Source organism: Salvelinus sp. IW2-2015, linkage group LG6.2 (genome assembly GCF_002910315.2).
Source record: "Salvelinus sp. IW2-2015 linkage group LG6.2, ASM291031v2, whole genome shotgun sequence".
Taxonomy (NCBI): domain Eukaryota; kingdom Metazoa; phylum Chordata; class Actinopteri; order Salmoniformes; family Salmonidae; genus Salvelinus; species Salvelinus sp. IW2-2015.
Genome location: NC_036846.1, coordinates 23,502,084 through 23,513,912, shown reverse-complemented (window position 1 = coordinate 23,513,912; position 11,829 = coordinate 23,502,084). Strand labels below are relative to the sequence as shown.

At 45.0% G+C, this 11,829-nt stretch overlaps 1 protein-coding gene and 1 pseudogene across 1 annotated transcript in view; both read right to left on the bottom strand.

Moving 5' to 3' along the window:
- The window catches only part of LOC111965589 (histone-lysine N-methyltransferase, H3 lysine-36 specific-like), a 64,246-nt gene that overhangs the window by 25,210 nt on the left and 27,207 nt on the right, over window positions 1-11,829 (bottom strand).
- Window positions 7,208-9,444, bottom strand: LOC139027916 (histone-lysine N-methyltransferase NSD2-like; annotated as a pseudogene).

The window sequence follows — 11,829 nt, the reverse complement described above, 5'->3', positions numbered from 1 at the left end:
TTGCGCAAATAAATAATGAAACATGTTCAATTTGGTTTAAATACTGCAAAAACAAAGTGTTGGAGAAGAAAGTAAAGTGCAATATGTGCCATGTAAGAAAGCTAACGTTTAAGTTCCTTGCTCAGAACATGAGAACATATGAAAGCTGTGGTTCCTTTTAACATGAGTCTTCAATATTCCCAGGTAAGAAGTTTTAGGTTGTATTATTATAGGAATTATAGGACTATTTCTCTCTATACCATTTGTATTTCATTAACCTTGACTATTGGATGTTCTTATAGGCACTTTAGTATTGCCAGTGTAACAGTATAGCTTCGAACCAGGAACACATCGACAACAGTCACCCTCGAAGCAGCGTTACCCATGCAGAGCAAGGGGAACAACTACTCCAAGTCTCAGAGCGAGTGACGTTTGAAACGCTATTAGCGCGCACCCCGCTAACTAGCTAGCTATTCACATCGGTTACACCAGCCTAACCTCAGGAGTTGATAGGCTTGAAGCACAGCAGGAAAGTGCTGTTTGAATGAATGCTTACGAGCCTGCTGCTGCCTACCACCGCTCAGTCAGACTGCTCTATCAAATCATAGACTTAGTTATAACATAATAACACACAGAAATACGAGCCTTAGGTCATTAATGTGGTCGAATCAGGAAACTATAATCTCGAAAACAAGACGTTATTCTTTCAGTGAAATACGGAACCATTCCGTATTTTATCTGGATCCATAAGTGGCATCCATAAGTCTAAATATTCCTATTACATTGCACAACTTCAATGTTATGTCATCATTACGTAAAATTCTGGAAATTAGGCGGCCCAAACTGTTGCATATACACTGACTGCGTGCAATGAACAAAGAGAAGTGACACAATTTCACCTGGTTAATATTGCCTGCTAACCTGGATTTTTTCGCTAAATATGCAGGTTTAAAAATATATACTTCTGTGTATTGATTTTTAGAAAGGCATTGATGTTTATGGTTAGTACACGTTGGAGCAACGATACGCACCGCATCGATTATATGCAACGCAGGACACGCTAGATAAACTAGTAATATCATCAACCATGGTAGTTAACTAGTGATTATGATTGATTGATTGTTTTTATAAGATAAGTTTAATGCTAGCTAGCAACTTACCTTGGCTTCTACTGCATTCGTAACGCATCTCGAGTGCAATGTAATCAGGTGGTTAGAGCGTTGGACTAGTTAACTGTAAGGTTGCAAGATTGAATCCCCCGAGCTGACAAGGTAAAAATCTGTCGTTCTGCCCCTGAAGAGGCAGTTAACCCACCGTTCCTAGGCCGTCATTGAAAATAAGAATGGTTCTTAACTGACTTGCCTAGTTAAATAAAGATGAAAAAGGTGTAAAAAAAAATTATAATAAGAAAATCGGCAAATCGGTGTCCAAAAATACCATTTCCGATTGTTAGTGAAAACTTGAAGATTGGCACTAAGTTAATCGGACATTACGATATAAATCGGTTCGACCTCTACCTCCATAGCACCCGAATAAGCCTGATCAGGGTAGTGTTGAAAGCTGAGAGGTCCACATGCACCACATAGGCAAGGAGTGCTATCGGAACTAAACTGGTTGCTGAGTTAGATGGGGAGTGTCAGAATTGGCAGATGATTAGACTAGGTTCGGTTTCACAGGACGTATTATGGTCCCTGCGCCCCAGATATCTAAGTGATTACTTTCCTCGTTTAGGATGCACACATATCACGAGCACCAGATCAGGTGTTGCTGATGTGTTGCTTTATACAGGGTTCATGGAGTAATTTGGACGGCTTTGGGGGGAAACGTATTCTACTGACGAAACTGGAGCGCTACAGCAACGGGGGTGGAGATGTGAGAGGTAGCCGTGCGCTGATAAAATGAACTCAACGTCCCGATCTGGGCCGGGCAGCTTAAAAACATCAACAAGTGTAGAAAAATCCAGTTTGTAGATCTCTTGTGCCACACCTAATGTAATAACCGGCCTAATGATGTAAACAGCTAATGATAGACGAGAAGTGTTCTTTACTTCCTCTGTTTCTTGTGTATTATTTATCTTACTGCACGGTAGCTCTTGTTCGATCTTGTCCTAGCCTATCTATGTCTCAAAAGGACCCACAAATGGAACTAGGGAGTCCCAGACTTGGGTGATTGTTGTCTCCATCTATATTTTATTCAATTTCTGCTGCATTGTAGGGGACAATTTTTTAACAAGTTATCTGTGCTTGTTGTAACCAGGTTAAACTTTAATAGGATCACGGGCGAGATCCCCCCGTCCGCTCGCCCACCCAGGGCGGGCTATGCGAACCGAGGGAACCCTACTGCGTACACATCAACCAAGGGATCAGCTCACCGCCGGTAACGAGAGGCATCGTATAGCCCATGCGGCTCGACGAACAGAGCCCCGAAGCCCGTATATGTAGAGAGCAAGGGAAACTACGTTCAAGGTCTTGCAGAGCAAGTACGCGGTCAACACCGTCTTGAAATGGTGTCTAGTACGCGCGTACCGCACCAGAGCTAACTAGGATATCCATTTCACTACCGATAGTTACATCTTCGCCCCCCTTTTCGAGGCCTCTGCGGCTTTTGCCCAGCAGGCAAGCAGTGATCCGGTGCAGCGATTTCGACTAGGTGGCAGTAACCAAGGTTTCTATGGTGCTGTCAACACGAGTTATTTTCAGGTATAAGCTCTTAGACCGCGCACCTCGGCCCCGGGACGGCCCGGTCCAGGCGGAGAGCGAGATACAAGGACCCTCTGACACGAGGATCAAAGCAAATGTTATGCACCAGCCAACGCACGTTAATCCCTTTATCGCTGCCACAAAAGCCAGCATAAAATTTCAGGCATTATGTGTAATAGTGGGCCAATCTGATAGGTATTGCAAGATAGGGGAACCTACGTGACTTCAAGCGTCTCAGAGCACGGTGAGTTGACGTCCACCGTTTGAAATGACTTAGATGAATGATAGCCGAACACACACCACGCTAACAATAGATCTAGCCATTTACCTACGATCCGGTGTGAACCTTACTAATTATATTTTTTAAACCAGTATGGACTATCGAATTAATCAAAACTTAAACTTGAAACATACATTTTAAACGAGCAACTCCAACCAGTCAATCCAACCCTGGTACGTGAGCAGACAAAAGCACCAGGGCTGACGTTGAAGACGCCGTCGGGAGGATGTTGGTAATGTGTCATGTCGGTTGGTAAGTCTCGCGGGGGGGATGAAGTGGTTGGGACAGGAAAGCTGCTATGTAGGCGGGCAGCACTACGCTGAGCCCGGACCCGTCCCATACTTAGTATCAAATTAGCGTGGTACACTTACACAGCGAAGGCAACGCACGCAACGGGGTCAGACGAAAAAAAAAACAAAACCCCCCCAGCCTAGAGGAGGACACACAGGGATCAAAACAACACCCAGCACCAAGCATCTCTACCAAGCCATGTTAGGACTACTGAGGATCCCATCCCGGAGCGCAGCAGTCCTACAAACCTATGTTACAGAAGTCTAGGATCACCACGTCCCAGCAAACACATCTGCAAGTAATGTTTGTAAGCTATCTTAGTCTTACTCAATCACTTACAGGTTTTCACGCACTACTTATAGTTTCTAATATCGGTTACTGTAGAGCAAGTCGAGTGTTCATCCCAGGAACTTAAGATCCATTCAAAGTCGACTCTAGACGGCACTGTCAATTGTTATAACAGAAATGACCTACAGTGAAGATCAATAATTTCAATACTCGTGTCCAGGAGAGTTGATATTGAGTATAACACGGCGTACGAGTGTACACGAGGAGGTTACCTAGTAGTACACAAGTAAATTACAAACGAGGAAAGATGTACGCGATGAAGAAATGTAAGCCTTGGCACTACGGCACTATTTATAAATTATATAGTCGAGAGGACGGCACATGAAGACAAATTAGGCGAAGGTGGGAACTTTCTGAGAGGAGAACGGAGTAGACAGTGAGCCGCGGCTGCCAGAAAAGAGGCAACGTAGGGCTTCGGAACATGCGAGAAAACACTGCATTGTACGAGAATAATTGCTGATACCGCCGTCAATACAGACTGTATGACGGACTGTGTGAATGTAGGGTCAGCGTGACAGCAGCGGACGTCAAATAAAATCTGGACCTAATGACCAATGGCGACGTGCATCATATATGTGATCATTACCCTTTTTGGGTCATGCAGACAAGGGTTTCACACCAGTCTGTTGGAGGCGAGCTGGAGAATCAGCTGAACGTTGTCATGAGGATCGTTATGAACAGGCAGCTAATAAAGGAGACCCTTGAAGGTGATTGTTTGAACAATATAACAGAGGTGAACCCTGATGTAAAGACAGCTTTGATACTTGGTCGAAACATGGAACGATAAAACTGATTTTTGCAAGCTGAGCTCGCCTAGAGCGTGCGGCTCTCCTTGATCTTTTAAGCGTGAGTACTGGGAATGTCCAGCTCGACACTTAGCATCAGAACCTCTGCGCCTAAGATAGGATGTGCGTTTGGGTCGCCTGCATTGAACAGATGAGATAAACCTAGCAATTGCTAGTGTCTTTTATAATAGCTGAGCCACACATAAAAGACCAGTCAAACATTATAAAACTGTTTAACATGACAATCTTCACGGACTAAGACCCACAAAATCATCTGAGGTTACATAGTGCACAAACGTATGGGATTGCTTACATGGCAGCATTTAGGAGGTCTGCGTACCCAGCGGAAGAAACGAATTAGACTATACACCTCTAGTGTTCTATCAAAGCAGAGTGTGTGAACTGGAAGCCACTTTGGAGAACTGCAGGGCGGCGTCGCCATTGAGAGGCCCTAAGAGTATTGATTTAGTGAAACAGTAACGGACGAGGACAGACAAGATGCGTGAGGGAGACGCAGCCAACCCCCTCTGTTATTTGCGTCGCGGCTGTGGGTCGCTTGGGTGAGTTGAGTGATTCTCGAGGATACACATCAGTATACAAGCCAGTCTTGGATCTAGACACTTTCCCACATACAAGCGAACCAGTGCCCTCTCACAGCGCGGTCCTCAGGAGCAATTCTTACCCAACAAAACTTCATGTGGTGGATCACCATCCAATGGAAAAGGATACAACTTCTTAGCTCTGTTTGAGTAGCACCAATAGCAGCTTCACATACAGATGATGGCCGAACACGACTTATAAGCGTGCATATTTATGATACAGAGAATACCTGCTGGCAGGATGGCAGAAGGTAAATATAGGTCTAGGGTCGTACCGCAGTAAGGGCTAATCACTAATGATGGGTATTCACATTCGTCGGGTAAGTACAGGCTAAAGGTAAGATAGCTCACAGAACAGCAGGTGTGTGAACGTCAACAGTGAAAGAGATTGTGTTTATAGGTGGAGGGCCTGCACCGAGTTAGAGCGTGGTATATGCTGGGTATTGTGCAAACAGTAGACCATCCTAATAGGGGCAACCAAAAGGTGAAACATCGTTTGCGATTGAGCCAAAAGGCATTTTCAACCCTTCAAGTGCGGTGGCTGAAGAGCGTCTGACCTAAATGACCAAAGTAAATGTACAGAGCAAGTTGCTATAGGGGTGAGAGACTCACCTTAGTTAGGTGTGTGGCATTCGAGCGACAGATAAAAACTTCCTCTGGGGGTGTCGTGATAGGCCATACAACTGTCAGGATGGAACGCCTCCACAGGCACCTGGCCCTCACACAAGCGAGCAGGCTAATCACCTGTTTCCATCGATCATACACACCGGCAAGACACCACACACAGATGAATTTTCGTTTACGGATTAGCTCCCTCATAATCCTCCAGTTCATCACTCGCCCCCTCATCTGAGGGAACGCTCCTATTTCTATCACATAATGGAAGAAAGCCATGAAATCGAAGGTTAGAAGCTGTTCGGATGACTGCTTCCTGCACTCACATCAATAGAAAGTTGTCGGCATCTGGTTCGATTGGTTGACCTACCGACAGGAACAGTTACCTCAAGCTATCATGGACGCAGTCGTGTTAGGGATGCACACAATCACAGCACCAGATCAGGTGTTGCTGATGTGTGCTTATACAGGTTCAGGAGTAATGCTGGGAAAGGTACTTTCTAGAATACTGGAGCCTCAGAATGGAATGAGGTACCTCTGCCTATAAAAACAACGTCCTCTCCGGGCAGCTTTAAAAATAAAGTAAAAATATGTTTGATGTCTTCTGTGCCCATATGAATAACCCCTATGATGTAACTGCAATGATGAGAGAGATGTTCTTCTTCTCTGTTTCTGTTTTATTATTTCACTGCCGTACTGTGTTCGATCTTGTCTAGCCATCTTGTCTCAAAAGGACCACAATGGAAATAAGTCCCAGACTTTATTGTGTGTTATCCTCAATTATTTTATTCATGTGCATGTATGGCTTTTTCAAGTTTTATCTGTGCTTGTGTAACAGTTTAACTTTATAGACCGTCCGCTCGCCCCGACCCGGGCGCGAACCAGGGACCCTCTGCACACATCAACAACAGTCACCCACGAAGCATCGTTACCCATCGCTCCACAAAAGCCCCGGCCCTTGTAGAGCAAGGGGAACCACTACTTCAAGGTCTCAGAGCAAGTGACGTCACCGCACACCTTGTTTGAAAGGCTATTAGCAGGCACCAACCGCTAACTAGATAGTCATTCACATCCGTTACACTCACCCCCTTTATCGACTCCTCCTTTTCCCGAGCAACCATGATCTGGGTCACGGCACCAAGTGTAACAGTTTAACTTTAGACCGCCCCTGCCCCGACCCGGGCGCGAACAGGACCCTCTGCACACTAACAATAGTCACCACAAGCATCGTTACCCATCGCTACAAAGCCGCGGCCCTTGTAGAGCAGAGGGAACCACTACTTCAAGGTCTCAGAGCAAGTGACGTCACCGATTGAAAGGCTATTAGCGCGCACCACCGCTAACTAGATAGCCATTTCACATCCGTTACACTTTTTTTTTTTTAAATGGTCGAATTAATAAACTAAACTTAAACATTAACAGCAACCCAACCAGTCACCAACCTTCTGAGCAGACAAAGCACCAGCTGACGTTGATGTGTTCATGGTTCTTGTAGTTCTTGCGGGGATGAAGTGGTTGGGACACAGGAAGCTGTTGTTGGCCAGGACTACGCTGCCGCCGCCATACAGTAGTCATTAGCGTGGTATGCCACAGGGCAACGCACGCAGCGGGTCAGACGACCTAGAAGAGGAACACAGGTCAAAACAACACACACCAAGCATCTCTACAGCCATGTCTACTCAGCAAGCATCTCACTGTTAGAATCTAGGATCCCATCCCAGGCAAACTGATCTGCAGTAATGTTTGTAGCTAATCTTAGTCCTCAATCACATTACAGGTTTTCACCCTACTTGATACGTTTCAATTCTACTGTAGCAATCGGTTTTCCATCCCATAATAATCCCATTCAAATCGACTCTAACCGTGTCACTTCCAATGTAACAGAACCTACAGTGAAGATCTATTCTACTCTGTCCGGGGTGAAGTAACACGGTACGGACTACCTGATCATCAATATATTCAACACAAAATGTCCAGAAAAATGTAGGCCTTCATACCACTATTTATATCTTTTATATATGTCAGAGGCATGAACAATTAGCGAATGGACTTGAAAACAGGTGGTTTCCTACGCTCCAAAATGCACGGGTTCACGAGAACACTGACATTTTGTCAAGCAGAAAATAGTTGCTGATACCTGTCACAGAGCGGACAGCAGGGACGCATAAATCTGGCCTAATGACAATCGCCAAATGATCATTACCTTTTTGGTGCAACATTCACCACATGTTTGGAGGCTGGAAATACTGAACGTTCAGAGAGGATGAACAGGCAGCCTAATAAAGGAGACCTTTGAAGTGATTGTTTGACAATCAGATGAACCCTGATGAGACAGCTTGTCTGGTCGAAACGTTGGACATAAAATATTTTTGCATCTGAGCTCCTAGAGCGTGCGGCTCTCCTTTATCTTTTAAGTGTTCCACTCCACTAGTCAGCACCTCGCCTAAATAGGTGTGCGTTTCTTTCGCCTCTTGACATCAGATGAAAACTCATGACTGGATTGTGTTTATGCCACAATAAAAGGTCAACATTTAAAAGTTAAATGACAAATCTTTACGACTAGACCCACAGAGATCCTATTGAGTTAATAGTGCAAAATGTTGGTGCAGCATGCACATTTAGGAGTCTCGTACCAGGAGAAATGAATTTAGACTTTACCCCTGGTTCTATCAAAGCAGAGTGGAACTGGAACCTACTTTTGAACTGCAGGGGTTGAGGGGGTTGGTGATGTGGCAGGACAGACAGACGTGGAGGGAGCAGCGAACCCCTTTATTCTGGGGCTGGGTGGGAGTGTGTTTCAGGATACACTCGTTGTGGTAGAACTTCCCACATACAGGCACCATGCACCTCTTCACACCGTCGCCAGACTTCTTACACACAAAGCATGTGTGGATCCCTGCAATGGAAAAGATACACTCTTAGCTTTGTGATACACCAAAGCAGCTTACATACATGTGGGTATAGATACAGAATACCTCTGTCAGATGCAGAGATATGGTCTGTGAGCATGGCAGTATCACTGTAAGGTGTAAGAACTCAGTAACACAGTGTTAAGTCACTTGAATGTGTGTATAGGTGAGGCTGCACCAGGTGTATATGGCTCCTGTATGGTGCCAGGTAGCCTAGCAACCAAAGGTGAAACATCTGTGCCTTGAGCAAGGCATTCAACCCTAATTGCTTGGATAAGAGCTCTGCTAAATGACTCAAAGTAATGTAAGACAGGTGTATAGGTAGAGACTCACCTATAGTGCATTCACTACAGATAAACTTCCCTCTGGGGCTTCTGATAGGCCGATACACTGCAGGTGGAACGCCCCACAGCACTGGCCCTCACACAGCAGCAGCTCACCTGTCCTCTCACACACCTGCAAGACACACACACAGATATTTTGTGTTACGATACTCTCAAATCTCATTCATCACTCGGCTATTGGGAACGTCTATTTCTAAACTAATGTGAGAAAGCCTGGAAATCAAGGTTAGAGCTTTTTGACTGTTCCTGCCTCTACAAAATAGAAAGGTTGTGGCATTTGTTGGTTGACCTACCTGACAGACATTCTCCTTCATGGACGCAGCTCCTCCTTTTCTCTCTGTGTTCCTCTTAGTGCTGGAGACCAGGGACCCTTCGCCAGGTAGGGAGAAACTGTCATTCAGACCAGGAGAGAACACCTGGAGGAGAGGAGAGGTTTTAATACACATTATTACATTAGTTATTACACAGCATATTGGTTAAGGTGTGGGGGTTCGCATCCTGTTTTACAGTACTGGTAAAATTATACCTCAGGTTTGGGTGATCTCTCTCCGTTGGTGTGGCTCTCTCTCCCACCCCAGGACTGATCTTCTCGTCCTTCCTTGGGGTGAGGAGCACCGTAGGGCTAGAGGGCCGGGCAGGGGAGGATGCCTGCAGAGAAACCATGCTCTCTGGAGTTGTCACGCTGGATACAGGCACTTCTTTCGTCACAGACTTAACCTGTCATAGAAATGAGATGATTAGATCCGTTTCAGAGTGGTACTGTAGCAGTGTAGTTGTGTTAATATGGCTGTTGATTAGTTCATTCAGCCTTACCTGAGTGTCCCTGACTTCTGTCTTCTCCTCTGTCTGTCCACTCTGCTTCTTCAACTCCTTCTTCTTTGGGACTGAGTGACACTTCTTCTATGGTGCATTCCAGGACCTTGTGAGATGGCTTCCTTGGCCTCTCCTCTCCAGGGAATCTGGGGCTGGGGATTGAACAGACATTAAATACCACAAATCTACTGTATATGAAAAATATGAGGATTTTTTTTCATTATCATAACTACTTTACCAAAATATCTACTTTCCCTAGAACACAGTACTCTCCAAGGAACTGCTTTCCTATGGAACTACTTTCCGAATGGGACTGGACTACTTTCTCCAATGGACTACTTTCCCAATGGAACTACTTCTTCAACTCAATTCTGGAATACCTTTCTTCCTGGAATACTTTCCCAACTGGAACTACTCTCCCAATGGAACTACTCTGCCAATGAACTACTTTCCCGCAATGGAACTACTCTCCTATGGAACAACTTCCCAATGAACTACACTCTCAGGAACTACTTTCCCATGAACTACTCTCCCAATGGAACTACTTTCCCATGGAACTACTTTCCCAATGGAACTACTCTTCCCAATGGAACTACTCTCCCAATGGAACTACTTTCCTCCCTATGGACACTATCCCAATACTACTTCTCCCAATGGAACTAATTTCCCTATGAACTACTCCCCTATGAACTACTTTCCCTATGCGAACTACTCTCCAATGATACTCTCCATGGAATAACTCTCCCAGAATGGAACTACTTTCCCAATGAACTACTCTTCCAACTGGAACTACTTTCCAATGAATGACTCTCAATGGAACTACTACTTCCCAATGGACTACTCTCCCAATGGAACTACTTCCCAATGGAACTACTTTCCCAATGGAACTACTCTCCCAATGGAACTACTTTCCCTATGTGAAATACTCTCCCTAATCGGACACTACTTTCCCAATGGAACTACTCTCCCAATGAACTACTCTCCAATGGAACTACTTTCCCTATGAACTACTCTCCAGATGGAACTACTTTCCCAATGGAACTACTTCCCCATGGAACTATCTCCCAATGGAACTACTTTCCCTATGGAAGCTACTCTCCAATGGAACTACTCTCCTATGGAACTACTTTCCCTATGCGAACTACTCTCCAATGGAACTACTCTCCCTGGACTACTCTCCCAATGGAACTACTTTCCCATGACTACTTCTCCTATGGACTCCTTTCCCTAATGACTGTTTCCCAATGAACTACACTTTCCTATGGAACTACTCTCCCAATGGACACGCTTCCCAATGAACTTCTTCGAACTCTTCCCAATGGAACTACTCTCCAATGAACGACTCCAATGAACTACTCTCCAATGAAAACTCTCCCAATGGAACTACTCTCTATGGAACTACTCTCACAATGAACTACTCCCATGAACTACTTCCCAATGGAACTAATCTCCCAATGGAACTACTCTCCTATGGAACTACTTCCCTATGAACTGTTTTCCCCATGAACTCTTTCCCTATGGACTGTTTTCCCAATGGAACTATCTCAATGGAACGACGTTCCCAATGGAACTACTCCAATGGAACTACTCTCCCATGGAATACTCTCCCGTAATGGAACTAGCTTTCCAATGGACTACTCTCCAATGGAACACTTTCCCAATGAACTACTCTCCCAATGGGAACTACTCTTCCCCATGGAACTGCTTCCCCTATGGAACTACTTCTCCCTATGGAACTGTTTTCCAATGGAACTACTTTCCCTATGGAGACTACCTCCCAATGGAACGACTTCCCAATGGAACTACTCTCCTATGGGAACTGCTTTCCCAATGGAACTACTCTCCCAATGGAACGACTTTCCAATGGACTACTCTCCAATGGAACTGTCTCCAATGGAATACTCTCCATGGAACTACTCTCCCAATGGCACTACTCTCCCAATGGAACTATCTCTCGCTCATGGAACTACTCTCTCCCATGGACTACTTCCTATCGGGAACACTTTTCCCTATGGAACTGTTTTCCCAATGGAACTACTTCTCCTATGGACACTGTTTACTTTCCTTAATGGAAACTATCCTCCAATGAACGACGTTCCAATAAACTATGCTTCCAATGGAACTACTCTCTCTCTAATGGAACTGCTTTTCCCAATGGAACTACTCT